Source organism: Cololabis saira, chromosome 9, assembly GCF_033807715.1.
Source record: "Cololabis saira isolate AMF1-May2022 chromosome 9, fColSai1.1, whole genome shotgun sequence".
Taxonomy (NCBI): domain Eukaryota; kingdom Metazoa; phylum Chordata; class Actinopteri; order Beloniformes; family Belonidae; genus Cololabis; species Cololabis saira.
The window spans coordinates 4,699,734-4,727,418 of NC_084595.1; the positions used below are offsets into that span (position 1 = coordinate 4,699,734).

General features: G+C 38.3%; 1 long non-coding RNA gene across 2 annotated transcripts in view; it reads right to left on the reverse strand.

Moving 5' to 3' along the window:
- LOC133451365 (uncharacterized) overlaps nucleotides 1-27,685 on the reverse strand; it is a 245,215-nt gene that overhangs the window by 79,907 nt on the left and 137,623 nt on the right. For both annotated transcript variants that reach the window (XR_009783166.1, XR_009783167.1), the window contains exon 2: nucleotides 27,462-27,546. This is a non-coding gene — a long non-coding RNA (uncharacterized LOC133451365). The remainder of the gene's footprint in view (nucleotides 1-27,461; nucleotides 27,547-27,685) is intronic.

Below are 27,685 nucleotides of genomic sequence, written 5' to 3' on the forward strand. Positions count from 1 at the left end.
GAGAAAATAATTTTACAGGACTGTCTCAGAAAATTAGAATATTGTGATAAAGTTCTTTATTTTCTGTAATGCAATTAAAAAAACAAAAATGTCATACATTCTGGATTCATTACAAATCAACTGAAATATTGCAAGCCTTTTATTATTTTAATATTGCTGATTATGGCTTACAGTTTAGGATTCCCAGAATATTCAATTTTTTTGGAGATAGGATATTTGAGTTTTCTTAAACTGTAAGCCATGATCAGCAATATTAAAATAATAAAAGGCTTGCAATATTTCAGTTGATTTGTAATGAATCCAGAATGGATGACATTTTTGCATTACAGAAAATAAAGGACTTTATCACAATATTCTAATTTTCTGAGACAGTCCTGTATATGATATTCAGCTAATGCAGGGGTCGGCAACCCGCGGCTCTTTAGCGCCGCCCTAGTGGCTCCTGGAGCTTTAAAAAAATGTTTGACCTTTTTTTTCCTTTTTTTCTTCTTTTTTTTCCTCTTTCTTTCTCTTTCTCTCTTTTTTTCCTTTTTTTTCTCTTTTTTTCGTTCTTTTTCCTTTCCTTTTTAATCTCGACATTTCAACTTTTTTCTCGAAATTTTGACTTTTTTCTCGAAATTTTGACTTTTCTCTCGACATTTTGACTTTTTTCTCAACATTTTGACTTTTTTCTCGACATTTTGACTTTTTTCTCGAAATTTTGACTTTTTTCTCAACATTTCAACTTTTTTCTCGAGATTGTACTTCAACATTAATCTCGACATTTCAACCTTTTTCTCGACATTTCGACTTTCGGCATTTGTCTTCATTCTAAGGCTGCTACAAGACTTTTCATTTTTTGCGGCTCCAGACATATTTGTTTATTGTGTTTTTGGTCTAATACGGCTCTTTCAACATTTTGGGTTGCCAACCGCTGATCTAATGTATCTAATAATGTCAAATCGGTTTAAGTGCAGATCTATGTCTGTCTGGAGTTAAGTGCTATGTGAGATTTAATGTGTTTTAGATCCATGTTTGTATCTGCATGACAGAAGGAGCTAAACTCAGAATGAACTCTGTATTATCGGCCGTATGAGAGGGAAGATTCTTCTTTTCAGGTATTCTCATTAAGCTTTTTGTAGCTCATGTTTAATCTACTGAGTGCAATGATGCCACTCTTACGCTCCTATGTTGAAGACTGTAAAGGACACGAAGGTAAAAGACTAAAGAGTGGGAGAGGGAGAAGAGGAGGGGACGGGCAGAGAAATTATTCAAATGTATGTTAGATTTGTAGCTCCAAAAGGCTCCTCATTAGCATAACATCAAAACCTTGCAGCTCCAGTCTTAATAATGCACACGCTCTGAGCGTCCCTGTGATTCAGCTCGTGCTCTGTAGTATTTCTGCATTTCCATTTGTCATGAAGCCACAGGATGTGTAGGAGCGAAGAAAGGGAAGAAAAGCACACTCCTTTCCTCTCCCCTGTCCCACGGGGCCAGACAGTGAGGCATTCCAATCTTTGTTTTTACTTTGTATTTTTTTTTTTTTTTTCAAAGTGGCCTTGCGTCTTATCGGAGAGGAAGAGCGGTCCGACCAATTAACATTCCAGCTTTGCTGCAGCAGCGTTGCAGCCTGAGAACGGGAGGCATCACTTCCTCTCTCAGACACAAACATATACATCCTTAAGGTCCCGTCCCCACAAACATTAACATACTGTACACTTAAGTACAAGAAAAACAAACATATTGCATGTTTATGTTGTAACACTTTAAAGGAGCATGAGGCTCCTTTTAAGAAATGAGACTCTCTAGCGCCACCCTTCACCACGACGGCCGTCGGGGGTACTGCAGCCAACAGAGAAGCCGGTGTTCTGCCATTTTTTGCTGCTTTGCCAAAAAATGCTACCTAATGGTTTTTCTACCTTTGTAGAGCTACAATTTTATTGTGTTTAACTCCCTAAACCACGTCCTTTTCCCCCAAGTGGTCCTTGTCTCTTGCCAGGTCGTCATTGTAAATAAGAATGTGTTATTAATGACCTGCCTGGTTAAATAAAGGTGAATAGCCGAATGAATATCAAATAAAGCGATGGAATTGGTTTTTTTTTCTCTCTTTATCGTATAATTTTCACAAAGTGTAATGCAATTCATGTCATGGGTAGTGTATTTTGAAGGATCAAATACTCAACATCCCATATTATCCATTTTACATTGTGCAAGAAATGATTGGCGTCACAATCAAACTTTGAAAATCGACTGTGCGCATGTGCAGAACCACAAAGTAGCATTTTCTGGCAGGGAGCAAGGAATGGCAGAACACCGGCACGGGAGAACGGGGAGAACGTGCATGCAGCGTCATGTGACGTCACATCCGCAGGACAGCACGGGAAATTTGGGACCGAATTGCAGCACATTTTGCAGCACACAGCCTGTTCAAGGCAAAGGAGAGATACAATAGAGGGCTCATTGTTTTTGGTTTGGAACGCTTCATCTGACATTATTACTAGAAAACTTAAAATGTATACAATTTTTTTTCATAAATCCTGCCACAATCCTGCCTCATGCTCCTTTAACTGTGCTCTCAACGCAGATATAACAATATACAAGACTGTCTCAGAAAATTAGAATATTGTGATAAAGTTCTTTATTTTCTGTAATGCAATTAAGGCCCCGTTTACACGTAGCCGGGTATTTACAAAAACTGATATTTCCCCCTCCACGTTTTGAAAAATACCATCATTTCCACGAACCCGCATAAATATCTGTTAAGGTGCTATGAGCAGCCAAACCTACAGGGGGCAGTGTAACGAGAAGATAAAGTCATGCTAGCCAATCAGAATCCTGGAAAAAAACATCAACAAATGACACGTGTGAAGCCTGAATAATATGGTTCCGCATTAAATCGACGGCGTAGCCTACGTACGGTGCGCGTAGCCGCGTACCCTACGCCGTAGCTCTGCGTTGGTGTAACGCGGAACCATAAATCAGCCTGGACTGCAGTTACTTCCAAGATGAACGAGAGTCTTTGGTTTGGAGTGACAGAGAAGTGGAGTTACTTTTAAGTGTGACTTTAGAATATAAAACAGGTAAAATACAAGAAAATATTGACGGTGGCCAAACTAATTGTAACCAAAGGTCGCACTCATGACGCTGGTGACGTTTCTGTCTCATAATGTGACGTTCTGAAGACTAAATCTCAGTTTCTCTCCGTTTACAAGCAAACGTGAAAACTGAGTTTTTGAAAATCTCCACTTTGGCCGGAATTTTCAGAAATTATCGTTTTTGGGGGCTTTGAGCTCCGTTTTCGTGTAAACCAACGGCCAAAACACATGAAAACACCAGCGTTTTTGCTCCGTGGAAACGGGGCCTAAAAAAACAAAAATGTCATACATTCTGGATTCATTACAAATAAACTGAAATATTGCAAGCCTTTTATTATTTTAATATTGCTGATTATGGTTTACAGTTTAAGATTAAGATTCCCAGAATATTCTATTTTTTTGAGATAGGATATTTGAGTTTTCTTAAGCTGAAGCTTAAGCTTCATTTGGAAATATATATTAAAATGAAGCAATGACCTAGCAGTTTGTGAACAAAAACAGAAGGAAAGGAAAGTGAGAAATTATTTCACACATGCATTTAATAAACTATCACAACTCTGTCCAGAACCGAGAAACAAACAAAGTTAACACCTACTTATTGAAGTCAATGGTGCATTCATTAACAAAAAATATTTCCCTCAAAAACACAGTAATGAGTAGGAATATTGAATTAAACATTTGTTTCCATGGTAACAGCTGGAAATGCAGATACAGCTTTTCTTAGTTCCTTCAAGATTTGTTACATTTTGTGTGAAACCTTCATCTTTTTTTCTCTCTCTTTTTAACTGAATGTCTCATCACTTATTAACACGACAACAGCACTGAATACAGGAAGTGGTTTAACTTTACCTCCTCTATGCTCAGGACAGACACCCAAAACAGTCAGAATGAATGAATGAATGAATGAATGAATGAATGAATGAATGAATGAATGAATGAATGAATGAATGAAAAATGAATGAATTAATTAATTAATTAATTTTTATTTCAAACATGTATATAAAAATGAAAGTAAAAAAAAACACTTTTTCCTAGTTCCTACCCCTTTATAACTATGAATTTACATTATTACTATTATTATATCTACACAATATCCATATAAATATAATCTATATAAATACTACGTAAACATGCCTATTATTACATAATTATCCATATAAGTATATAGAAAATATAAATATTACACAAATATTAAGTATTTATTAAGTATCAAGTATTTTTGAAAATATTTGTAAATTTTTTGTAAATATTATCCATTTTTTTTGGTTTTTACTATTTTTTTCTCTCTTGTACATACTCTTTTTCTAATTTTTATATTGCTCTTTTTATTATTTAACTACTTATTGGTTATTTCTATTTTAAATTTTTTGTATAAAGCGTGTGTGTGTTTTGGCTGCACGACTGAATTTCTCCTCTGGGAGATAAATAAAGTCTTCTATTCTATTCTATTATATCAATATCTAGAAAATACAAACATTATATAAATCTATATAAATATACACTATATAAATTACATAAATATCCCTATAAATATATATATGCTACATACCCAATAAATATATAACATATATTACATAATTATAACTATCCCTCTCAACATATAATATATACTACATAAATATCCACATAAATATCTAAACATATAACAAGTATAATATACCATTTTTCCCTATTTTATTTGATTCTCACATTTCCTCTTCCATAGAATCGACCAGCAGAATGAATTGATCCATAAAGGGAAGAAACCCCAGCCAGCTTTCAGCTGAGTCAGCTGTTTCCTGAGGTTGTTTTTCTATCCAACTCGGTTCTGGTTCTGGTTCTGGCACATGGAAGTGATGGATGAGGCTCCGGCTGTAGCAATGTCAAATCCGAGACTGTGTCCACATCTCTGGAGACGCCAGGCTCCGTTATAACCTGATGTGCAAATCATGTTCCTGCTGATGTAGCAACGGACTCTGGAGCCAAGTCCAAATTTCGTGATTAAAGTTGAAATATTGAGAAAAAAGTCTAAATATTGAGAAAAAAAGTCGAAATATTGAGAAAAATTGGAGATGTCGAAAAAAAAGTCAAAATATCGAGAAAAAAGTAGACATTTTGTGAAAAAAAGTCGAAATTTTGAGCAAAAATTAGAAGTTTCGTAAGTAAAGTTGAAATGTTGAGAAAAAAGTCGAAATTTCGTGAATAAAGTCGAAATGTTGAGAAAAAAGTCGAAATATCGAGAAAAAAGTAAAAATGTTAAGAAAAAAGTTGAAATTTTGAGAAAAAAGTCGAAATTTCGTGAATAAAGTCGAAATATCGAGAAAAAAGTAGAAATATCGAGAAAAAAGTAAAAATTTCGTGAATAAAGTCGAAATATCGAGAAAAAAGTAGAAATATCGAGAAAAAAGTAAAAATGTTAAGAAAAAAGTAGAAATTTTAAGAAAACAGCTGATATTTTGAGAAAAAAGTAGAAATTTCGAGAAAAAAGTTGAAATTTTGAAAAAAGTCGAAATTTTGAGAAAAAAGTGGAAATTTTGAGAAAAAAGTCGAAATTTCGTGAAAAAAGTTGAAATGTTGAGAAACAAGTAGAAATGTCCTGAAAAAAGCAGAAATTTTGAGACAAAAGTCGAAATTTTGAAAAAAGTAGAAATTTCGAGAAAAAAGTCGAAATTTTGAAAAAAATCGAAATTTTGAGAAAAAAAGTCAAAATTTAGAGAAAAAAGTCGAAATGTCGTGAAAAAAGCTGAAATTTTGAGACAAGTTTAAATCTTAAGAAAAAGGTAGTAATTTCGAGAAAAAAGTCGAAATGTCGAGTAAAACGTTGAAAACCATATATAAAATAACCATAAAAGGTCAGACATACTGTAACTATCCAACAAGGTTCTGGCACATGTTCAGGCGCAGCAGAATGGAAGTGATGGATGAGGCTCCGGCTGTAGCAATGTCAAATCCGAGACTGTGCCCACGTCTCTGGAGACGCCCGGCTCCATTATAACCTGATGTGCAAATCATGTTCCCTGCTGATGTAGCTAGGACTCTGGAGCGGTGAATGGTGAACACATCTCCCTGGTTATCATAAAAGGTCAGACATAACTTAACTTCAGAAGGAAACTTATGGGATCCCATGGCACATGTTTGTAGACTTGTGTGGATAAGCATAGTGTTCATTCTCAGAGAAAACATGACTGATTGGTTTGGGATTGTCGGCACCCAAGGCAGAACGGCTTGGGTTGTTAAGGGAGCAGTCACACTTGTTCAGTACTTTTGCTCCAGACCGAAAGAAAAAAAGAAAGTGATACCTGTAGTTCTAGACTAGGGGTCGGCAACCAAAAATGTTTTAGAGCCATATTGGACCAAGAACACAAAAAAACGAATGTGCCTGGAGCCGCAAAAAATGAAAAATCTTGTTTAAGCCTTAGAATGAAGACAACACATGCTGCATGTTTCTATATTAGTTATAACTGGGGGGAGATTTTTTTTTCATTATGCACTTTAAGAAAAAAGTCGAAATGTCGAGAAAAAAGTCGAAATTTCGAGAAAAATGTAGAGAAAAAAAGTTGAAATGTCAAGATTAATGTTGAAGTACAATCGTGAGAAAAAAGTTGAAATGTCGAGAAAAAAGTCCAAATTTTGAGAAAAAAAGTTGAAATGTCAAGATTAATGTTGAAGTACTATCGTGAGAAAAAAGTCAAAATTTCGAGAAAAAAGTTGAAATGTCGAGAAGAGAAAATTTCAAGAAAAAAGTCGAAATGTCGAGATTAATGTTGAAGTACAATCTCGAGAAAAAAGTTGAAATGTCGAGAAAAAAGTCAAAATTTTGAGAAAAAAGTTGAAATGTCGAGATTAAAAAGGAAAGGAAAAAGCAAGAAAAAAAGAGAAATAAAGGAAAAAAAAAACATTTTTGAAAAAGCTCCAGGAGCCACTAGGGCGGCGCTAAAGAGCCACATGCGGCTCAAATAATTTCAAATAATGTACTTATCATTTTAGACAATGCAAAGTTTGTTGTGAGATCCTAGATGGATTAAATGGCTCTGGAAACAGTAAAAGCTTTTGCAAGATATGTTCATTTAACTGCACGACAGTGTTTGCTGCTGTTTCAAGACACAGCCAGCTTGTTTAAGAGCAGCCTCGTGACGGCGGAGCGGCAACACAACAGTCGGGAGCCAATCAGTCGTTCCCCTCACTGTGGCTGAGAACAAAGTAATCCCATTAGCAGAGGGCACTTCCAATTTCTTCCCTTCAGAGCTTTAGAAAGCAAGGCTTTGGTCAATGTCCCCATACGTCATTTCTGTCATTTTTGCTGTAACCAGAGAAATGAAAACCGCCGCATTAAAACTAAATTAAGGTCTCTGAAGGGCTGTAGCTGTGATAGAGAATTCATATAAAGTGAAGGCTGGGCAGTTAAAAAGAGGTCAAAGACCACAATAATGAATCTAACAGATGACACATGGAAACATCGGCTTTAAAGTGGATTATTCTGGGGTTTCATGCTATTTTTGTTGATAATGAACCGGGAATCTCGCTCTATATTTATATATTTAATCATTTTTTTACTATTTGTGGTGAGAATCACTGGGAAAGTGTCCGCCTGTGTGAAGGACACACAAGCAGATCATTTTGAGTGGAGAGAAAGACACGATAGCTCGCCAGCATCCCAACAAAGACTTCCAATTAGTGTTAATTGAGTGCCTTGTCAAGACAACCAGATGCACCAAGGGATTTAATCTGAATGTTAACAAATGTACAGTGTTTTGCACTGACTTGGTGGCACGACAAGTGCAAATACTTTCACGAGTGCACATTAACACGGTGCACTAGATTCATTGTACGACCAAGCGAGTGATTATGTACATTCACTGAGTGAATATTATGAAAGTAAAATATATATTTCTCGCTAGAAATGTAATCAAAATGCATTTTTATGCAGAAACTAACTCAAAATATTGATTTTATTCACTAAAAATGACAAATGTCCACCATGTTTTTTTGTTTGATTCAGGCCCTGTTTCCACGGAGCAAAAACGGTGGTGTTTTCATGCGTTTTGGCCGTTTGTTTACACGAAAACGGAGCTCAAAGTCTCCAAAAACGATCATTTCTGAAAACCCCGGCCAAAGTGGAGATTTTCAAAAACTCTGTTTTCACGTTTGCTTGTAAACTGAGAGAAACGGACATTTAGTCTTCAGAACATCACATTATACAACAGAAACGTCACCAGCGTCATGAGTGCGACCTGTGTTTACAATTTGTTTGGCCACCGTCAATATTTTCTTGTATTTTACCTGTTTTATATTCTAAAGTCACACTTAAGTAACTCCACTTCTCTGTCACTCCAAACCAAAGACTCTCGTTCCGTCTTGGAAGTTACTGGCAGTCAAGACTGATTTATGGTTCCGCGTTACACCAACGCCGTCGATTTAACGCGGAACCATATTATTCAGGTTTCACACGTGTCTTTTGTTGACGTTTTTTTCCAGGATTCTGATTGGCTAGCATGACTTTATCTTCTCGTTACACTGCCCCCTGTAGGTTTGGCTGCTCATAGCACCTTAACAGATATTTATGCGGGTTCCTGGAAATAAAGAGATTTTGAAAACAATTTCGTGTAAACGATGGAATTTTTCAAAACTTAGAGGGGGAAATATCCGTTTTTGTAAATACCTGGCTATGTGGAAACGTGGCCTAAGTCTGCAAATGATGACGTAAAGCATTCTGGGAAATTTCTCTAGCCCTTCATACACACTAGCCCTCGTCATGTCCACTAGCCCTCGTTATGTCCACTAGCCCTCGTTATGTCCACTAGCCCTCGTTAGGTCCACTAGTCCTCGTTATGTCCACTAGCCCTCGTTATGTCCACTAGCCCTCGTTATGTCCACTAGCCCTCGTTATGTTCACTAGCCCTCGTTATGTCCACTAGCCCTCGTTATGTCCACTAGCCCTCGTTATGTCCACTAGCCCTCATTATATCCACTAGCCCTCGTTATGTCCATTAGCCCTCGTTATGTCCACTAGCCCTCGTTATGTCCACTAGCCCTCGTTATGTCCACTAGCCCTCGTTATGTCCACTAGCCCTCGTTATGTCCACTAGCCCTCGATATGTCCACTAGCCCTCGTTATGTCCACTAGCCCTCGTTATGCCCACTAGCCCTCGTTATGTCCACTAGCCCTCGTTATGTCCACTAGCCCTCGTTACGTCCACTAGCCCTCGTTATGTCCACTAGCCCTCGTTATGTCCACTAGCCCTCGTTATGTCCACTAGCCCTCGTTACGTCCACTAGCCCTCGTTATGTCCACTAGCCCTCGTTACGTCCACTAGCCCTCGTTATGTCCACTAGCCCTCGTTATGTCCACTAGCCCTCGTTATGTCCAGTAGCCCTCGTTATGTCCACTAGCCCTCGTTATGTCCACTAGCCCTCGTTATGTCCACTAGCCCTCGTTATGTCCACTAGCCCTCGTTATGTCCACTAACCCTCGTTATGCCCACTAGCCCTAGATGCAAAGAGGAATTGGGACACCACTACCCTCACGGGAACGTGCAAAATTTAGGAGTAGGACTGAAAAGTAGGACTAGGGGGGGATTGAGACTGAAAACTAGGACTAGGGGGGATTGGGACTGAAAAGTCAGACTAGGGGGGATTGGGACTGGGCCAAAGCCACACTTTCTTTTCTGATAATGTATTGAACTCTTTGCGACTACGACCAAATCTTTCCACCACTCCCTCAGCGTGCAGGGCTGTGTGCGAGCGCTCCCCCTCACCGAGGCATCGGGCGTGAAGGATGCCCAGACACACACCACACACGAGATACTCGGATTAGTCAAGCTCACCAGCTCTCTGCTGATGCTGCTGCATCACTTACACACCAATGTGTCCAAATATGGTCTCAAAACACCCCAGCAAAGGACAATACTGAAACACCCTCCTCTAAACGCACAACGTGGAAACACACAGTATGCTCTCTTGCAGCCTATTGGCTAATTATTCTTGCAAATAACATAGCAATCAGTGTGTGAGGTGTACAGGAAGTACTTGACAATGCGTTGAAAAGGGAATAATGGGCCATGGCTGAGTACTTTACAAACCATTTTACTAAAATAGGATTTTGGTACCAAAGCATTATCGTAGTCAGACTAATTTGGTGCAGTGGCAGAACGGGGATCTGTTTTATACACACATGGTTGCTGCACCGACAGCACAGTCACTGGGATTCAGCTTTAGTGCTGAAAAAGAGAAACATTATGTAGACTCTGCAAAGATCAACTTTACTCCAACCGGTCCTGCAACAAAGGGATGGGCGGTACGGACTAAAAAATGTATCACGATCATTTATGGCATTTATCCCGATAACGATAAAAATGACGATAAAAAAAATACCAATTCAACTCCACCTTTTTAACTATAAATCTATCTCCACATTCAGTCTTTGGAGCCAAATCACTGCTCTAAAAGAATATTAAATACTACTAAACTACACCAATTAAATTGAATTAATAAAAAACAATTAAATGAGTTTCACCTGTACTGCAAAACTGGAATGACTCAGATCCGCCATGTTTGTTACACAAACACGTATCAACGGGTATCTATCTATTTCTTTCTTTCTTTCTTTCTTTCTTTCTTTCTTTCTTTCTTTCTTTCTTTCTTTCTTTCTTTCTTTCTTTCTTTCTTTCTTTCTTTCTTTCTTTCTTTCTTTCTTTCTTTCTTTCTTTCTTTCTTTCTTTCTTTCTTTCTTTCTTTCTTTCTTTCTTTCTTTCTTTCTTTCTTTCAGGCTCATTTCTTTCTTTCTTTCTTTCTTTCTTTCTTGCTCATTTTAAACTTTCTTCCTTCCTTCCTTCCATCCTTCCTTCCTTCCTTCCTTCCCTCCTTCCTTCCTTCCTTCCTTCCTTCCCTCCTTCCTTCCTTCCTTCCTTCCTTCCTTCCTTCCTTCCTTCCTTCCTTCCTTCCTTCCTTCCTTCCTTCCTTCCTTCCTTCCTTCACGTACGTTGTGCGTGGATTTAACGCAGAACAATAAATCAGTTTTACACAAAAACATCATCAACGGGAATTTATCATTTTTACCGTGAGATACAAATTCTTACCGTGGGGGATTTTTTTGACGGTTTATCGTAAACGGTAAAATATCACCCATTCCTGCTGCAACACTATTCCTATTTTCTTCTGAAGTCTAACATGTAATTTTGGCAGGAAGCTAAAAAAGCCAGTTTTTCTCACTGTGGAGTGTTTTACCACATGAGCTGCTGGAAACGGCGTGCTACTCGTACGGTCAGGCTTATCCCGGCAGTAAATGCAGTGATGAACCTGACGGCTTTATCATTACCACCTATAATTCCCTAAAAGATTGCACATTCAGCCGTGGACTGGAGTTGACTGCACAGCAGAAAACCCATTTCCCCCTCTGTCCCATCCAATTCACACTACCAAAGCTATTCAAAAAGGAAAAAAAACCTCTGGATTGGTGTACATTAACTTATTAAAGCTATTTTCCCTGCACCATTAACATCCCTTTACTGCTTGAAATGATAAACAGCAGCTTCAGGCTCATTCTGGCTCTGAATGAATCAGAATGAGTAAGAAATAACATTTGAACACTTCCTGAAGCTGAGGGGGCCGGGATGGCAAGACATCGTGTCAAAGGCAACATTGGCCAAATGTCAGTTTGGAGAGAACTGTTCCTGTAATACATGTCAGAAACATGTGAACGATGCCAAGAAGATCTTAAATGACAATTTAGAGCTGTGTATACTGTAAATATGGCCGCCGCAAGGGGTGTAAGAACCGTGCGACCGCACGGGGCCTTGCGCTATGGGCCGTTTTAAAAAAAAAAAAAAAAAAAAAAAATGTTTCCTTTTTTTTTCTTTTTTTCCCTTATAAATATCAACAGTCACGTTCCATTACAGACCTAAATGTGTACTAGTCTGTGCATATCAATAAATATATGTGCAATGATGCGCGTGTCTGTTGTTCAATACAACTGATCAGACCAAGCGCAGACACAAGCTGCTCTGATCCAGACGGTGGAGTTGGAACAAACTGTCACACAATGTCGAGAGAACGAGACAGAATCAGGATTTTCCATCAGGGGATGAAAAAAGAAAAAAACAAAAGAAAATGGAAGAGTTTAATGCCTCTCTGAAAGGCTCGTTTGATAAATTTGTTAGAAAATTCACCAATCCAACCGGGTCTCAAGCAGCCGTGGGGCCCCGCGTTGATGCAAGTCAAATGATGATGGGGCAGGAGAAGGTATCCAGTATTTTGATAATTGGAGAGTTAAAATTGCGCATATAGACACCCGATCCGACCCGAAAAACGCGAGCGCGCACGAAATTTTTGGGTTTTTGGGTTTTTCGAAAAACCCAAAAATTTCAACCCAAAATGTTTTAGAGCCATATTGGACCAAAAACACAAAAAACAAATATGTCTGGAGCCGCAAAAAATGAAAAGTCTGGTATCAGCCTTAGACTGAATACAACACATGCTGCATGTTTCTATATTAGTTATAACTGGGGGAAGCTTTTTTTTTCATTATGTCGAAATGTCGAGAGAAAAAAGTCAAATGTTGAGAAAAAATTCGAAATTTCGAGAAAAAAGTTGAAATGTTGAGAGAAATAAGTCAAATGTTGAGAAAAAAGTCGAAATGTCGAGAAAAAAGTGAAAATTTTGAGATAAAAGTCGAAATTCCGAATGTCAAAATGTCGAAATGTTGAGAAAGGGGGAAAAAAAGAAACAAAAAAGAAAAAAAATATTTTTGAAAAAGCTCCAGGAGCCACCAGGGCGGCGCTAAAGAGCCGCATGCGGCTCTGGAACCGCGGGTTGCTGATCCCTGGGATAAATAAACTGTTCCTGTAATACATGTCAGAAATATGTGAACGATGCCAAGAAGATCTTAAATGAGAATTTAGAGCTGTGTATACTGTAAATATACCTCATGAAAGCATGAACTTGTGCAGAATGTGGCATTGTGGATCACCGATCACAGCACGACATAAGACACAAACTTCTCCTAAATATCTGCGTGAGAGAGCTAGAGACAGTAACATAGTATTAACTATAAAAGTTTATTGCTATGAATCTATCGGCATTAATGTGGTTGAAATTTCCCTCTGCACTTTTAACACCACTGGACTAGTTAAACATTTTGAGACGGTTCACTCTATTTCATTTCACTCCGGTTCAGGTGAGGGGCATCACGGAGACACGCCGACTCAGCACATTAGCAGTATCAGCACCGACAGGAAACACAAAGTCAAATTTCTGCTTACAAGTGCTGTTGGTGTCAGTTTTCTCTGTGTGTTTGTGCACGTGTGTGTGTGTGTGTGCACATGTGTGTGCGTGCGTGCGTGCGTGCGTGCGTGCGTTCAGGATACTTGCAGATAACTGGATGTAAGTGAGTTCAGACATCAAGTTCATCATCAGAAACTTTCTCATCATTTAATTTCATGCATCACGATTGTTGGTTCTTCTTTCTCCACAAACTAGACCAGGGGTCGGCAACCCGAAATGTTTTAGAGCCATATTGGACCAAAAACACAAAAAACAAATATGTCTGGAGCCGCAAAAAATGAAAAGTCTTGTATCAGCCTTAGGCAACACATGCCGCATGTATCTATAATAGTTAGAACTGGGGGAAGAATTTTTTTTCATTATGCACTTCGAGAAAAAAGTGGAAATGTCGAGAAAAAAGTGGAAATGTCGAGAAAAAAGTCAAATGTTGAGAAAAAAGTCGAAATGTTGAGAAAAAAATTGAAATGTCGAGAAAAAAGTTGAAATGTTGAGAAAAAAAGTCAAAATGTCGAGATTAAAAAGGAAAGGAAAAGAGGAAAAAAAAGAAGAAAAAAAAAGCTCCAGGAGCCACTAGGGCGGCGCTAAAGAGCCGCAGGTTGCCGACCCCTGAACTAGACTATAAAGATGAACGTTTGTGTTTTGAGAATTATGTATTTTACTTAGTTTAACCTGGATTAATTACATAGTTTTACATGGTGTTCTGTTGGTTATTTCCGGAATACGACATCTTTTCCCTCGCACGTGTCGTGTAGTATTCCAAAATAATTTTAGGCTTACTAAAGAAGTAAATAAATGAATAAATAATAATAAACTAAATATTGTGGCTGTCTTTTAAATTTTTTCCAAAAATGCAATAAAACTAAAAGAAATAATGTAACTTGGGATCACGTCATACACTGAGATTAAACAACACAATCACCAGTGTTAAATTAACACCAGACAGTTATATGTGCCAACTGTCAAGTAAAACTGTCAGAGTAAAATTAATTCCTTTTCCCACGGTAAATGTAACACTGTAGGTGTTAGAAAGCATGTCATATTCTGAAGGTTTCACACTAAACGGTGTTAAAATAACACTAAAAAGAGTTGGGGGGGGTTTGACCAAAACATGTCAGAAACAACTCACCTAGAATTTGGTGGAAAAAAAGGTATATTTCACTTTGAAAGAGTATTCATTAGGAATGGGTGATATTTTACCGTTCACGATAAACCGTCAAAAAATTCCTCACGATAAGAATTTGTATCTCACGGTAAAAATGATAAATTCCTGTTGATGATGTTTTTGTGTAAAACTGATTTATGGTTCTGTGTTAAATCCACGCACAACGTACGTGAAGGAAGGAAGGAAGGAAGGAAGGAAGGAAGGAAGGAAGGAAGGAAGGAAGGAAGGAAGGAAGGAAGGAAGGAAGGAAGGAAGGAAGGAAGGAAGGAAGGAAGGAAGGAAGGGAGAAAAGAGGAAGGCAAGAAGGAAGGAGAGAGCAGGAGGAAAGAAGGAAGGAAGGAAGGAAGGAAGGAAGGAAGGAAGGAAGGAAGGAAGGAAGGAAGGAAGGAAGGAAGGAAGGAAGGAAGGAAGTGAAAAAAGAAGGAAGGAAGGGAGAAAAGAGGAAGGGAAGAAGGAAGGAAGGAAGGAAGGAAGGAAGGAAGGAAGGAAGGAAGGAAGGAAGGAAGGAAGGAAGGAAGGAAGGAAGGAAGGAAGGAAGGAAGGAAGGAAGGAAGGAAGGAAGGAAGGAAGGAAGGAAGGAAGGAAGGAAGGAAGGAAGGAAGGAAGGAAGAAAGAAAGAAAAAGGATTGATGAGGTTTTTGTGTAACAAACATGGCGGATCTGAGAGTGAGATAGATTTATAGTTACAAAGGTGGAGTTGAATTGGTATTTTTTTATCGTCATTTTTTTATCCATACCGCCCATCCCTAGTATTCATTGTAAATAATCATAAAAACAACAGTGGGCTTGGAGCATAAAATAACTTTTATATCATATATCATTTCCCAGCGTACCAAGTGGGTTGCTATTCCACTTTTCTCAAGTTCAATTACATAAAATGTGAGAACACAGGAGTTTAAATCACCCCACTCAGGCCTGGAGAAGTCCAATTAGTTCTCACATCATGTGCATGCATAGTGACAGTCAACCATAATTGGCCCCTTGCCAGTAGATTAATGCATCCCCTTACTATTAAAATGGCCTCTCTTGGTGAGACTCCAAAAATTAATTAAAGCAATGACATTTTGGAGGGTGGAGGATTTAAGTAGAGACACTGACCTTGATATGAAATGCAAGGCTCATGGATGGATGGCTGCACTGTCCTTATGTCAGTGCACGTCTAACCTCCCTGCCTTGCATTTAGCCCTCTTTAATAGTTGAACCTGTTGCACATGAACCCGACATTTTGTGCAGAATAGAAAGGGTGATGAGAATATTATTTATGACCACAGACATCGCTCAAATTCTGCCAGAGCAACAGTCAAAAAGAGGACAAAAGGTGTGTCCAAGTAATTGTTGGTGACAGAATGCTGAACAAAATATGGACGAATCAAAGTGATTGCTTTATATTAACTTATTGGAAAGAGTCAGTATATGGTGATATGGTGCACTCATTTTTGCACAAGTGCTGTGTGGTCTACAACCCAAAATGTTAAAAGAGCCATATTGGAAGAAAAACACAAAAAACAAATTTGTCTGGAGCCGCAAACAAGTAAAAAGTCTTGTATCAGCCTTAGAATGAAGGCAAAAGGCGCAAGTCGAAATGTCGAGAAAAAAGTCGAAATGTCGAGATTAATGTTGAAGTACAATCTCCAGAAAAAAGTCGAAATGTTGAGAAAAACGTCAAAATTTCGAGAAAAAAGTTGAAATGTTGAGATAAAAGTCGAAATGTCGAGAAAAGAGTCTTGTATCATCCTTAGAATGAAGGCAACACATGCTGCATGTTTCTATGTTAGTTATAACTGGGGAAATACTTTTTTTTTCATTATGCACTTCAAGAAAAAAATTGAAATGTCGAGAAAAAAAATCAAAATGTCGAGAAAAAAGTAAAATGTCGAGAAAAAAGTCAAATGTTGAGAAAAAAGTCGAAATGTTGAGAAAAAAGTCAAAATTTCGAGAAAAAAGTCGAAATTTCGAGAAAAAAGTCGAAATGTCGAGAAAAAAGTCAGAATTTCGAGAAAAAAGTCGAAATGTCGAGAAAAAAGTCAAAATTTCGAGAAAAAAGTCGACATTTCGAGAAAAAAGTTGAAATTCCCCCCAGCTTTCAGTTTCTGTTTTGCCCCGCCTGTGTCCCATCTGCCCTGATTGTCTGCACCTGTGTCTCGTCGTGTCTCGTTATCCCCTGTGTATATCTGGTGTTGTCATTCCCTTGTTCCCGGTCATACCGTACTGTTTTGTTCCTCATGTTTCCCGCCACGTTCTTCCTCCTCCAAGTTTTTTGACCCCTTTAGTTTGTTTTGATCCTGCCATGCAGCGCTTTGTTTTTCCCTTTTGTTAAATAAGTCCTATTTTTTGCCGACTCCTGCCTCCCGCCTCCTGCTCTCCTGCGTTTGGGTCCACACCTTACCCCAAGACGTGACAAAAAAAGTCGAAATGTCAAGAAAAAAGTCAAAATGTCGAGAAAAAAGTCGAAATGTTGAGAAAAGGAAAAAAAGAAAGAAAGAAGGGAAAAAAGGAAAAAAAAGGTCAAACATTTTTGAATAAGCTCCAGGAGCCACTAGGGCAGGGGTCGGCAACCCGCGGCTATAGAGCCGCATGCAGCTCTTTAGCGCTGCCCTAGTGGCTCCTGGAGCTTTTTCAAACATGTTTGACCTTTTTTTTTCTTCCTTTTTTTTCTTCCTTTTTTTCTTCTTATTTTCTTTTTTTTCCTTTTTCTTCTTTTTTTCCTTTTTTTCTCTTTTCTTCTTTTTCCTTTACTTTTTAATCTCGACATTTTGACTTTTTTTCTCAACATTTCGACTTTTTTCTCGAATTTTTTACTTTTTTCTAAACATTTTCGACTTTTTTCTCAACATTTCGACTTTTTTCTCAAAGTGTATAATGAAAAAAAAAAATCTTCCCCCAGTTATAACTAATATAGAAACATGCAGCATGTGTTGTCTTCATTCTAAGGCTTATACAAGACTTTTCATTTTTTGCGGCTCTAGACATATTTGTTTTTTGTGTTTTTGGTCCAATACGGCTCTAAAACATTTTGGGTTGCCGACCCCTGATCTAGGGCATCGCTAAAGAGCCGCATGCGGCTCTAGAGCCGCATGCGGCTCTAGAGCCGCGCGTTGCCGACCCCTGGTCTACAATCACAACCCTACTTTGCTTTAATTAATTGTCTATGCTATTATGTAAAAGCTTAACTCCACAGGTATATAAATAAATAGCTTTCATAAATAATTTACATAGTCTGATTCAAAACATTTTGAAAGTCATTATGAGATGATTCTTGGTGAAACTCCAAGGTACTTATGCTACTTATACTACTACTTGTACTTATACTATACTTATGGAGCGACTGAGTACGTGTCTCTGATCTGACCTGTTTTAAAATCAATCTGCCGTAAATAGTCGATGCCACAGATGACCAGTCCCCCTCTCCACATCAATCACAGAGTAAGGGTTTCCAGGGCTTTAAAGAGGCAAGGAATGAAATATGAAACCATTAAAACAAACTACATCAAACAAACAACACTGGAAATGACATTTAGCTGTTTGGGGCAAACATGCAATCTGGCATCTGGTGACAGTGAGGAGTCACTCAGCGGTTCTGTCCCAGTCGGCCGCCTCTCTGTCGGGTAGAGAGTGCAGAATAAGAGCCTGGGGGAGGTGGAGAAGGCGGGCGATCCTCCCATGCCAATGCTTTCAATCACCCCATGACGGCACGGCCGTCCTAACTGTTTTAGGGGATTTTTTTCTGCAGTAAATCTTCACTTTACCCCTAGTCTTTGGGCTTATATCTCATCTGAGACCGTGCCGTAGCTCCTGGATAAGGTTTCCAGATGCAGCTCAGGTGATGTACTGCTCTCCCGAAAACAGCCAGTACAGAAGCTCGGTCCTGTTAAACAACAACTGCAAGACCAAGACAGACACAAAACATGACCTGAAATTTGGATGTGCTTTTTCCCGAGCCAAACACTGTAAAGCACTTGTTTCAACTGCCATAAAGAAGATTAACCACAACAGCAAAAAGGAATAACATACTGTACCCTCAGGACTCAGTGTTCAACTAAATCAGTGACTAAAGAGAGTCCCGATGTCCTAGAAACATCAAAATTTCGAGAGAAAAGTCGAAAAAATGTCGAGGAAAAAAGTCGAAATGTTGAGAAAAAAGTCGAAATGTTGAGAAAAAAGTCTTGTATCAGCCTTAGAATGAAGGCAACACATGCTGCATGTTTCTATATTAGTTATAACTGGGGAAATACTTTTTTTTTCATTATGCACTTTGAGAAAAAAGTTGAAATGTCGAGAAAAAAGTTGAAATGTTGAGAAAAAAATCAAAATGTCGAGAAAAAAGTCAGAATTTCGAGAAAAAAGTCGAAATGTTGAGAAAAAAGTCAAAATGTTGAGAAAAAAGTCGAAATGTCGAGAAAAAAGTCAAAATTTCGAGAAAAAAGTCAAAATGTTGAGAGGAAAGTCAAAATGTCGAGAAAAAAGTCAAAATGTCGAGAAAAAAGTCAGAATTTCGAGAAAAAAGTCGAAATGTTGAGAAAAAAGTCAAAATGTTGAGAAAAAAGTCGAAATGTCGAGAAAAAAGTCAAAATTTCGAGAAAAAAGTCAAAATGTTGAGAAGAAAGTCAAAATGTCGAGAAAAAAGTCAAATGTCGAGAAAAAAGTCAAATTTTGAGAAAAAAGTCGAAATTTTGAGAAAAAGTCGAAATGTTGAGAAAAAAGTCGAAATGTTGAGAAAAAAGTCAAAATTTCGAGAAAAAAGTCGAAATGTTGAGAAAAAAAGTCAAAATGTCGAGAAAAAAGTTGAAATGTCGAGATTAATGTTGAAATGTCGAGAAAAAAGTTGAAATGTTGAGAAAAAAATCAAAATGTCGAGAAAAAAGTCAAATGTTGAGAAAAAAGTCAAAATTTCGAGAAAAAAGTCGAAATGTTGAGAAAAGTCGAAATGTCGAGAAAAAAGTCTGAATGTCGAGAAAAAAGTCAGAATGTCGAGAAAAAAGTCGAAATGTTGAGAAAAAAGTCGAAATGTTGAGAAAAAAGTCTTGTATCAGCCTTAGAATGAAGGCAACACATGCTGCATGTTTCTATATTAGTTATAACTGGGGAAATACTTTTTTTTTCATTATGCACTTCAAGAAAAAGTTGAAATGTCGAGAAAAAAGTCAAATGTCGAGAAAAAAGTTGAAATGTTGATCCTCCCATGCCAATGCTTTCAATCACCCCATGACGGCACGGCCGTCCTAACTGTTTTAGGGGATTTTTTTCTGCAGTAAATCTTCACTTTACCCCTAGTCTTTGGGCTTATATCTCATCTGAGACCGTGCCGTAGCTCCTGGATAAGGTTTCCAGATGCAGCTCAGGTGATGTACTGCTCTCCCGAAAACAGCCAGTGCAGAAGCTCGGTCCCATTAAACAACAACTACAAGACCAAGACAGAAACAAAACATGACCTGAAATTTGGATGTGCTTTTTCCTGAGCCAAACACTGTAAAGCACTTGTTTCAACTGCCATAAAGAAGATTAACCACAACAGCAAAAAGGAATAACATACTGTACCCTCAGGACTCAGTGTTCAACTAAATCAGTGACTAAAGAGAGTCCCGATGGCCTAGAAACATCAAAATTTCGAGAGAAAAGTCAAAATGTCGAGGAAAAAAGTCGAAATGTTGAGAAAAAAGTCAAAATGTCGAGAAAAAAGTCGAAATGTCGAGAAAAAAGTCAAAATTTCGAGAAAAAAGCCGAAATGTTGAGAAGAAAGTCAAAATGTCGAGAAAAAAGTCACATTTTGAGAAAAAAGTTGAAATTTTGAGAAAAAGTCAAAATTCGAGAAAAAAGTCGAAATGTTGAGAAAAAAGTCGAAATGTTGAGAAAAAAAGTCAAAATGTCGAGAAAAAAGTCGAAATGTCGAGATTAATGTTGAAGTACAATCTCAAGAAAAAAGTCGAAATGTTAAGATAAAAGTCGAAATGTCGAGAAAAAAGTCTTGTATAAACCTTAGAATGAAGGCAACACATGCTGCATGTTTCTATATTAGTTATAACTGGAGAAATACTTTTTTTTTCATTATGCACTTCAAGAAAAAAGTTGAAATGACGAGAAAAAAGTTGAAATGTTGAGAAAAAAATCAAAATGTCGAGAAAAAAGTCAAATGTTGAGAAAAAAGTCAAAATTTCGAGAAAAAAGTCAAAATGTTGAGAAAAGTCGAAATGTCGAGAAAAAAGTCTGAATGTCGAGAAAAAAGTCAGAATGTCGAGAAAAAAGTCGAAATGTTGAGAAAAAAGTCGAAATGTTGAGAAAAAAGTCGAAATGTTGAGAAAAAAGTCGAAATGTTGAGAAAAAAGTCTTGTATCAGCCTTAGAATGAAGGCAACACATGCTGCATGTTTCTATATTAGTTAGAACTGGGGAAATACTTTTTTTTTCATTATGCACTTCAAGAAAAAGTTGAAATGTCGAGAAAAAAGTCAAATGTCGAGAAAAAAGTCGAAATGTTGATCCTCCCATGCCAATGCTTTCAATCACCCAATGACGGCACGGCCGTCCTAACTGTTTTAGGGGATTTTTTTCTGCAGTAAATCTTCACTTTACCCCTAGTCTTTGGGCTTATATCTCATCTGAGACCGTGCCGTAGCTCCTGGATAAGGTTTCCAGATGCAGCTCAGGTGATGTACTGCTCTCCTGAAAACAGCCAGTGCAGAAGCTCGGTCCCATTAAACAACAACTGCAAGACCAAGACAGAAACAAAACATGACCTGAAATTTGGATGTGCTTTTTCCTGAGCCAAACACTGTAAAGCACTTGTTTCAACTGCCATAAAGAAGATTAACCACAACAGCAAAAAGGAATAACATACCCTCAGGACTCAGTGTTCAACTAAATCAGTGACTAAAGAGAGTCCCGATGTCCTAGAAACATCAAAATTTCGAGAGAAAAGTCGAAATGTTGAGAAAAAAGTCAAAATGTCGAGAAAAAAGTCGAAATGTTGAGAAAAAAGTCGAAATGTTGAGAAAAAAGTCGAAATGTCGAGATTAATGTTGAAGTACAATCTCAAGAAAAAAGTCGAAATGTTGAGATAAAAGTCGAAATGTCCAGAAAAAAGTCTTGTATAAGCCTTAGAATGAAGGCAACACATGCTGCATGTTTCTATATTAGTTATAACTGGAGAAATACTTTTTTTTTCATTATGCACTTCAAGAAAAAAGTTGAAATGTCGAGAAAAAAGTCGAAATGTTGAGAAAAAAGTCGAAATGTTGAGAAAAAAGTCAAATGTTGAGAAAAAAGTTGAAATGTTGATTCTCCCATGCCAATGCTTTCAATCACCCCATGACGGCACGGCCGTCCTAACTGTTTTAGGGGATTTTTTTCTGCAGTAAATCTTCACTTTACCCCTAGTCTTTGGGCTTATATCTCATCTGAGACCGTGCCGTAGCTCCTGGATAAGGTTTCCAGATGCAGCTCAGGTGATGTACTGCTCTCCGGAAAACAGCCAGTACAGAAGCTCGGTCCCATTAAACAACAGCTACAAGACCAAGACAGAAACAAAACATGACCTGAAATTTGGATGTGCTTTTTCCTGAGCCAAACACTGTAAAGCACTTGTTTCAACTGCCATAAAGAAGATTAACCACAACAGCAAAAAGGAATAACATACTGTACCCTCAGGACTCAGTGTTCAACTAAATCAGTGACTAAAGAGAGTCCCGATGTCCTAGAAACATCAAAATTTCGAGAGAAAAGTCAAAATGTCGAGGAAAAAAGTCGAAATGTTGAGAAAAAAGTCAAAATGTCGAGAAAAAAGTCGAAATGTTGAGAAAAAAGTCAAAATGTCGAGAAAAAAGTCGAAATGTCGAGATTAATGTTGAAGTACAATCTCAAGAAAAAAGTCGAAATGTTGAGATAAAAGTCTTGTATAAGCCTTAGAATGAAGGCAACACATGCTGCATGTTTCTATATTAGTTATAACTGGGGAAATACTTTTTTTTTCATTATGCACTTCAAGAAAAAAGTTGAAATGTCGAGAAAAAAGTTGAAATGTTGAGAAAAAAGTTGAAATGTTGAGAAAAAAAATCAAAATGTTGAGAAAAAAGTCGAAATGTTGAGAAAAAAGTCAAAATTTCGAGAAAAAAGTTGAAATGTTGAGAAAAATCGAAATGTCGAGAAAAAAGTCAGAATTCCGAGAAAAAAGTCGAAATGTTGAGAAAAAATCTTGTATAAGCCTTAGAATGAAGGCAACACATGCTGCATGTTTCTATATTAGTTATAACTGGGGAAATACTTTTTTTTTTCATTATGCACTTCAAGAAAAAAGTTTAAATGTCGAGAAAAAAGTTGAAATGTTGAGAAAAAATCAAAATGTTGAGAAAAAAGTCAAATGTGGAGAAAAAAGTCGAAATGTTGATCCTCCCATGCCAATGCTTTCAATCACCCCATGACGGCACGGCCGTCCTAACTGTTTTAGGGGATTTTTTTCTGCAGTAAATCTTCGCTTTACCCCTAGTCTTTGGGCTTATATCTCATCTGAGACCGTGCCGTAGCTCCTGGATAAGGTTTCCAGATGCAGCTCAGGTGATGTACTGCTCTCCCGAAAACAGCCAGTACAGAAGCTCGGTCCCATTAAACAACAACTGCAAGACCAAGACAGAAACAAAACATGACCTGAAATTTGGATGTGCTTTTTCCTGAGCCAAACACTGTAAAGCACTTGTTTCAACTGCCATAAAGAAGATTAACCACAACAGCAAAAAGGAATAACATACTGTACCCTCAGGACTCAGTGTTCAACTAAATCAGTGACTAAAGAGAGTCCCGATGTCCTAGTTACCAAAGAAAAGGGTAAAAAACGCCAACCACTTTGTTTTCTGCTTTTATTTTACTCCTACAAATAAGTTCACCTTCCGTTTTTAGGTCCCAGGCAACCGACGTCAGTGGCCAAATTGTTTGTCTGGTGGCAACAAAGCATTAAAGTGGCACTATGTAACTTTTCCACCTTAATCTAATATTTCATCATCATCATTGTGATGGAACATCAACTTCCAACAGGTTTAATGAACCTCTGTCATGGTCTGAGGGGTCTGTATCGCCTTCACTGGCACTATGTAACTTTGAGGAGCATGGTAGGAACCCTTCCACACTAAAAAACTACAAATCGTTACGGCTTTGACTGCTTTACGGCATACGTCACTTCCCCCTCCTTCCCAATTCGCAGTCGAGACGAAAATGGGCGGGGCGTGGAGCGCAGCTCCGCAGAAGCTGGTAACCCGTTGCGATTAAACCCAATCTTCAGATAAAACTAGTTTGTTGAGGAAAAAATATTAACTCTTATTTGTAGCTGCAGAGGAAAAAAATAATCTCACGAGGAAAACAAAGATATTGCTCACGCCTCGGAGCCTCTTCAGCATAATATAGCAGTCAAAAAAAAGAAAAGAGAAGTAAGAGTAATACAAAACATGTACTGTATGTTGTACTATTATACAAATTTATTGAAACACATGGCGAGTCAAACATTTACCAAAGCAGCTGCCAAACACTCCTAAACAAGGTAGTAAGACGTGGGTTGTGCAGAACTGCGGCAGTAAATCCTTCTAAAGAGTGGCGCTCCGACGAGGAGCTCCATTCTTTAGTAGGGATTTCATATGGATCCAGACCGTTAATAATCATTATTTTCTCCATATACCGCTCCCTGGCTTCCTTGTTTAAGGTATCCCGGTAAATTCCAGTTCCTTTCCAGCAGTTTAACATCTTTTTTTTGCGTTCCGTCTGTTCACTTGGTGAAACAGAAAAGTAGTTTTGAAAGTCCGTCCCGTCTTATTTCATTCAATATCAAAACAAATGCAGCGACGGGGACAGGATCTTTCCGGCAGTACGCGCTGGTGCTCATGGGAAACGTAGTGTTCTTTCTGGTAAAGCACTACCGCTTTTGTCCAAAGGAGCCGCCAAACTCAACAAAAGCTGGAAGTTACATTGTGCTGCTTTAACAGAGATTTCTGAATCAAAAACATCAGTACCTTGGAAGACAGCTAAAGGAAAGACAACCCATATTAAATGACTGGGCGCATATGGCAGTTAATCAAGATCCATGCAAGGAACCTGGACAGAACATAACTGAGGAGTCTGCATGTGTCCCAAAAGTGTCGCACAACAGTCTTGATGAAAGACTAAAGATGGATGGATCAGCTACTGTAATAAAAGCTTCAAAACGATTTACTTGTGTTATGAAACACCTTCAAATCTACCAATGTAGATTTATAAGGGGGTTTAAAGTCATCTGTACTGCAGCCTCAAGGTTTATAAACTCACCATTAAACCACATCATGTATGTGATGCATCATCTTGACTCCTTTGAGCCCTTTGCCAACTTTTTGAACGCTATCAGCAAATCTGCCGATGAGCTTTGGCATCTTTTACTAAAATATGCTGCTTCTGTGTCAGAAATTCATTGCGGTGTAGCAGCTGGGGTTTGAAGCAGAATATGAAGCACAGACTGGGAAACTTTAAATTATAATTTTCCACCTATCCGTCCATTTCTGCTTAACCAAGTTGGAGTGTTGGGGTAGCAGAGAGCAGAGAGGCCTGGACATCCTCTCCCCGGACAGCTCCTCTAGGTCTTCCAGGAGAGCACTAAGGGCTTCCTAAGTCAGCCAAGAGATGTGATCTCTCCAGCTTGTCCTGGGTCTGCCCGAGGCCTCCTCACTGTTGGACACGCTCAAAACATTTCCCTGCAGAAGTGTCCAACGGCATCCTATCCAGATGCTGAAGCACCTCAACTGGCTTCTCTCTTTCTTTTTCTTTTTTTTTTTTACCTTGTCTGCACACATATTAATACCATGCTGGTAAAAACCTAAGGCATATATATGTGCATTGTTACTATATTTAATATATATATATATATATATATATATATATATATATATATATATATATATATATATATATATATATATATATATATATATACATATACATATACATATACATATGCATACATACGCATACACATACATATATATACACATACAAACCCAGTGTTTTTTTTTTTTTTTTTTTGGTGGGGGGGGGACATCCGCTGCTAACCCAGGAAGCAGGAGCACACGGAGGCACACGTCGAGCACTGGAAATATGCAACAAAAACCACAAACGAAACACGAAACCGACAAAACCGACCAAAACACGAGCAGCAATCGACCCAAATCTCGACATCCAATCACAGTCTGAGCTAAGCTACCGCTAACTAACCCCAAAACTACAGAGCAAGCATGCAGGTGAACAAGCCAATGTCTATGTGTGTGTGTGTGTGTGTGTGTGTGTGTGTGTGTGTGTGTGTGTGTGTGTGTGTGTGTGTGTGTGTGTGTGTGTGTGTGTGTGTGTGTGTGTGTGTGTGTGTGTGTGTGTGTGTGTGTGCATGTATGTGTGTATATGTATGTGTATGTGTGCGTGTGTGTGTGTCTGTGTGTGTGTGTGTGTGTGTGTGTGTGTGTGTGTGTGTGTGTGTGTGTATATGTCTGTGTGGCTGTGTGTGTGTGTGTGTGTGTGTGTGTGTGTGTGTATATATGTCTGTGTGGCTATGTGTGTGTGTGTGTGTGTGTGTGTGTGTGTGTGTGTGTGTGTGTATGTATATGTCTGTGTGGCTGTGTGTGTGTGTGTATGTATATGTCTGTGTGGCTGTGTGTGTGTGTGTGTGTGTGTGTGTGTGTATATGTATGTGTGCGTGTGTGTGTCTGTGTGTGTGTGTGTGTGTGTGTGTGTGTGTGTGTATATGTCTGTGTGGCTGTGTGTGTGTGTGTGTGTGTGTGTGTGTGTGTATATATGTCTGTGTGGCTATGTGTGTGTGTGTGTGTGTGTGTGTGTGTGTGTGTGTGTATGTATATGTCTGTGTGGCTGTGTGTGTGTGTGTGTGTGTGTGTGTGTGTGTGTGTGTGTGTGTGTGTGTGTGTGTGTGTGTGTGTGTGTGTGTATGTCTGTGTGGCTGTGTGTGTGTGTGTGTGTGTGTGTGTGTGTGTGTGTGTGTGTGTGTGTGTGTGTGTGTGTGTGTGTGTGTGTGTGTGTGTGTGTGTGTGTGTGTGTGTGTGTGTATGTGTAGCTATGTGTTTGTATGTTCCGTGTGTATATCAACTGGCTTTTCTCGATGCTGAACCTTATGGACAAAACTAATTTCAGTCACTTGTATCAACGATCTTGTCCTTTCGGTTTCCGCTCACAGTTTGTGAAAGTAAACGAGGGTCGAAATGTAGATTGACCTGGAAACACAGAGACCAGCTCGTTGGCTCAGTTCTCTCTTTACCACAGCAGACGGCTGTAGAGTCTGCATGACTGCAGACATCGCACCGATCCGCCTGTCAATCTCCCATTTCCATTTCTTCCTTCCCTCATGAACAAGGTCCCAAGACACTTAAAGTCCTCCAGTTAAGGAAACACCATATCGCAAATCCAGCCAGGGCGTCCCACCCTTTTCTGACTGGGAACATGCCTGAAGATCATGGCCTAATGGAGTCAAGAGTATCATATCAACCATTAAAGGCAGAGATGAAATCTTTAGCATAAATTATGTCCTAAAGCAGCATAAATGAGTTATGTTATGACATAATTATATCAGTATGAATCACATGTTTCTTTTAGTAGTACGAAATGGACAGTACAGAAAAACACATTCCTCCTGGCTCAGACAATGTAAGGATGCAAGAACTCTGATAGTGACATAAATGTTTCGTGAAAGCAAATGATATTACTGAAATCTGCCATTTGATTGGACGGAATAACCAATGGATTTTTCTACTGTGTGGCATTGTTGATAGGATTCTTTCATCCGAGACTGAAAGGAAACCAAAACTAAACTAAAACCAACCAATTTCTCAAAACTAAAACTAAAATAAAACAAGTACTGATGTGCTTGTTAAAAGTAAACTAAAAAAAAAACTGAAATAAGCAAACAAACTGAAAAATAATATAGAAACAATTATAACATGCAAAACTATTATAGGTGTGGACTGAACTTACCTGTGGTTGATAAGAAAGACCCATACAAATGTCGGGGCAGGATGACATCTATCAGAGCAGAGTCATAACTCTTGAGCCGCAGTACCTACAAAAAAACAGTGAAATACATTTTAGATGTCTTTGTTATGTCAATAAATTAGGAATGGGTGATATTTTACCGTTCACGATAAACCGTCAAAAAAATTCCCCACGGTAAGAATTTGTATCTCACGGTAAAAACGATA